The following is a 5,005-nucleotide window of genomic DNA, read 5'->3' as shown; positions in this document are numbered from 1 at the left end:
GCCTTTGCAGATGTTTGCCAATCCCTGTACTGGATCAGTAATTCTCATATTTGTTGGTGCCTTAAAACATTTAAAAATTGTTGGTATTTGAGTCTCACAGAAATCTTTGTTTAATTGATCTGAGGTAGAACCTAGGAATAGCTACATTTAAAAACTACTTTGAGTAAATCTCATGAGGAGGCAGAAATTTTCCAAGTGTAACATTTTTTGAGTACATGAACATGTGGATATTTAGAGAAAGTGCTCTTTTAAACCAGTAAATACTTAAATGAGAATATGAAGTCCAATCTGCTCATCTCCAAAACTTGGCCTGTTAACCAATATGTACTATCCAATTTAGTTCACTTCTCTAAATCTCTGTCTCTTCATCTACAAAATAAAGCTAGTGAATGTTTTCCTGTCCATCTCAATGATCAAACCGGAGAGTCAAAATATAACTATTTACATGTATGGGAATGTTTTCTGTGATCAGTGGAAGAGATTTTAAAAGAACAAGTATTATTAGTTTTTTCTAGACTCTAGTAGGAAAATTCAGTTTAAGTATGTACTTTAAAAATTGCATTATATCTCACATTTTCAAAACTTCACATAGAATAAACAGTATACAATGGTTCTTCTATTGTATGTGCAGTTCTTACACAAACATCTTTATACATCCTCTGTCATCTTCATTTATCTCTCCCTGCCACATATCCTGGATTCTTTTTAGTCATTCTTCAACTATTGGCTTTCCAGAACTTCTATCTGGCTGTGAGCCTCTGAATGCATGCCAGTGACTTGAATCTTTTCCAATGGAGAGGGGGAACAACTTACCCCATTTTCTACTTAATCAAATGGCTGGACTTGCCTACATTTTTCCAGTTGTGATCTCATCATCATCTAGACAGAGAGTCATCTCTGCGCAGTTATGGAATGAAACCTGTGTGTATAAGTTAAACTGTGTACGGGCATTGGCATTGTTGCTATTTGTGTTTTCTTTTATTATTCTTAATTGACATAGATTTGTTTTCTTCTAGAAATATGTTTTCTTTTCTGGATTTTTTACATCAAAATTTTCTGTTTACTTTTGCTTTTAATAGCAACTGCCATTATCCTGATACAAACTGTGATGTACATATTTTATTAGCAGTTGGCCGAGGGCTGCATGCAATAACTATTTAAATAATGTTTTATTAAACTACATCTGTATCTATTTTTTATGCCCTATTGTATATTGCTGCTTTTGTCCTATAGTAACTGGATAGTTGAGAGAGAAACCATATGCACATGATGCCCAAAATATTTGCTCTCTAATGCCTAACAGTAAGTTCGTTAACACTTATATCAAATAAATGATCTGATTTGGACATTAGGTAGTTTGGTAAGGGAAATAACTCTGATATAGTTATATTTCTGTTATTTTACATATTATTATAACAAAATTAGTTTATAATATAATATCTTTCTTTATCTTTCTACAAGCCTATTTGTTGTTGCCACCCGCAACAAGGGTGGATCCCCCCCTCCAGTTTGGTGGTCTGCATGCCAATCATCCACAGACATGCTCAGACTGCATTTTACTATTCTACTAGGAATTTCTTAATTTAGGCAAGCTGATGTACTATGACCAATGGTAACAGTGAATGTATGAGAGAATTGGTCTTACATAGCTTTGTGAGGGATCCTTCTAACTCTTTTTGGCAGAATACGTTACAGAGGATCAGGAGAAAAGAGAGCCCTCTCAGTTTATTAGCTATTAACACAATTATCAGAGACCTTTTCCAGGGCACCAGTTATCAGGGACCCCCTGAAGTGAGTCTTTGATATCTTGCCCAGAGTTACTGGGCACTGTGTGAATGAAGAGGAGCAAGAGACAAAAATTGCGAGGAAATGGGGCTCTGGGAAGATCGGCATTCTCTGGGAGCAATGACCAAGAATCTCCAGCTAACCACTACTTTATTAGCCAGTGCAGTGGTAGGGTATGGGGCTTTTCCTGGGATAGTGCAGAAATAGTGATTGAATGGGATAGTTTAACATCATAAAGGAAAGTAGTTCAGATTCACCCCCATATTTGGTACTAGCTCTCTCTGTGTTGTCTTCAGCAGACCTCACCCTGCTCTGTGAGTCACAGCCTCATTGACCATCAAGTTCTTAGTAGTGACCAAGAGGAAATAGGATTTTACATTCCAAAACCCACCCACAAGGCAGGATAAGGAGGACCTTGGACAAATATTACTTCAATTTTTAATTCGTGGTCCTCAACATACAATACTGTTTTAAATTACAGAGAAAACATGATAACCTGTAATGAATCATGGTCTTGTACTTGGAAAGCAAGATCTGGTTTAACAAACTACAAGGCAAAAAGAATAGGTTATAGTACAATCTTTAATTAATGGAGTTTATCCAAGAAGAAAACACAGGCATGTGCTAACAAGACCTCAGTTACTAGGCATTATTCTTTTTGCTTTGACCAACAGGAAGCTTGGAATTAAATTTGTTGTTTGGTTCCATCCAATATATCAGAGTACATTTCCTTTTTACCTCTTTCCATAGTCTTGATTGGCTATTTTTTTTTTTAAATTTGGCTTTTATCTACTTTGTAAGCTACCCTAAATCCTGCAGAACTGGCCAAAATATAAATGATGGAGTCTATAATTTTCAGAGTCTGCTGAAAGTTGTTTTCTTCTTTGTTCAAATGTTAGTGTATTGATTTGCATTAGTTGTAGAAAGAAAGCTTCACAAAATTTTGTTATATAAATACTGAACTAACAATTGGGTTTAGCATTAAGAACTTGAGCAATTATTTTGACTTGTTCGACACTGCCATGGACACTTCTCATTCCCAATGAATTGGTGTGCTTTATGAAATTAACGCACTCTCATATATAAATTAAAAGGAAAATAAATTCTAATTAGTTCCTTAATGGAAAAGAACTCTGCATGTGACAGATTTCTTCATTAATGTTACTACATTGCACTACAAAATTAACAGAAGAATTCAGGGAGAAATGGCGTGTTTAAACATCCTTCCCTTTCATTGGTTCATGGAATGCTTGGCTCATATGCCAAGTTCTTTCTCAATAAAAGTGTCATTCTGTTTGAAGTGTAGTTAACTATTAGATGCTAATTGCAAGGCTGAAATGTAGAATCACTTTCTGACGAATTTGTAGTCTAAGGCTACATTGGAAAATTGGTAGAGTAAATGCACTCTATAAACTGGAGTCAGCCCTCAGATTTGCTGGACCAGATATAAAAGAGCTATCTCTGTATATGACATAACAAAGATGGCAGCTGCACACTCAGATTGGACTCTTGAGGCACAGTTTGTTTCTCTGTACTCCCTGTTTTTCAGAGCTCATAAAAGTACTTGGCATAGTAGCAAGGCTAAAAGTTTTCTGGATCAATGAATGAATTAATTCTCTAAGGATGGAGGATCTGTACCTAGATAACTATAATTTAGGATAGAATTTATGCATCCTCTAAGAAATATAAACAAGACAGGGAGGAGTGTAGGGGAAAAATGGCATATTAGCTGGAACTTGGAGACTGGACAGGATATGACAAGTTGGAGTACTTGGAAGCATCCTCTTAGGTTGGAACAAGAGCATGAACAAATACAGTATATGCACCCAGCATGCAGCACTACTTGGCAAGAGCTACAAATAAATCCCAACAATTAGGAAATGTCAGACTCCTTCCAGGATATTATATTGCTTTTCACATGCTCATAAGAATTAAACAAATATGTAATTTTTTCATAGTGTTAACTACCTAGTTTTAAGTAAGATATATTTAATCTATAGATTGTTATATGAGATTAATGGTCATTAACATTATTGAAAATGTATAACATTATTAATTATAAAAGCAAAATCTGCCTTTTCCTTTAATGAATTCCGTTTTAGAGGTTTTTAAAATTTACTTTTAAAACATATCTAAGGTCCATGGGGAAACCAGAGATGGAGAGAAGCATAATTTGTTGACAAAGAAACTAGGAGATGTGGAATACTGACCTAAGTGCTTACGATTCACTATGACCTTATAAGCACAGAGAGGCCATAATGACTAGTCCACATAATTGTTGCAAGCATTAAATAATATATTGGAAGATACTTTAATACCACACAAATACAATACTGAATGGAGAGTTTGGAAACATCTTTCTACCAGTTTGGAGTCTATTATAGTATACAGTCTAAGCAAAAGAAAAAGAGACTCCAAAGTAATGGTAGTAATTTAGAGCTGATTGAGTGGCTGTGAGTTCTATTTCAGGAACAATATGAATTTAATTCATTGGCTAATTAAAAGAGCAAAATTTATAGGATGAAGAGGAAATGGGAATGGCTAAACTGTTAAACTTGTATGATTAGACACACAATAGCACATGCACATATGTATGTAAATAAGCACACATACTTGTGAATATATGCAAGTCTGTATTTGTATGCATTTTTTTAAAAAGCATTAATGGAAGTTGGTTTAGAGAATATCCTTAATTTGATCATACAATACGAAAAAGCTTATTCCTTTTTATTTTTATCTAAAGTTTAGGGCAAAGAATTGTGCTTGATATGGCTAGGAAAATGGCCATCATCCTTCAAGTGCATTTTGGAGCTGCACAGGGTAGAAAGTGAAAATGAAATTTGTTTTCTCACCACTGACTTGTCTTCAGCTCTGGAATACAGTCCTAAAGACTATTATCTTCTTTTGAAGTCCTCTAATGTCTCCAGTATTTTGGTTTTATTGGTTTTGTTCTTTACTGTTTTGTTCAATTTTATTATAACTGATGATATAGGCAATTCTTTTTAAGATAACAAGAGGCATTATGGTAACCATTGTTGATCACCTTGTATTTTTTTTTTTTGTCTTTTTCCTTTTTATTGGTACCGGGGATCGAACTCAGGACTGCCTGCTTTCAAGGCAGGTGCTTATGCCTCTGAGCTAAATCTCCAGCCCCCTTGTATTTTGTACATTATGTATTATGTCCATCCTTTTGATTTGACTGACTCTGTCCTAGTATGTC

The sequence above is a fragment of the Cavia porcellus genome, unplaced genomic scaffold (assembly GCF_034190915.1).
Source record: "Cavia porcellus strain 051 isolate PalLab524CR breed Dunkin Hartley unplaced genomic scaffold, mCavPor4.1 scaffold_33, whole genome shotgun sequence".
NCBI classification, from domain to species: Eukaryota; Metazoa; Chordata; class Mammalia; order Rodentia; family Caviidae; genus Cavia; species Cavia porcellus.
Note: the sequence above shows the minus strand (reverse complement) of the source record.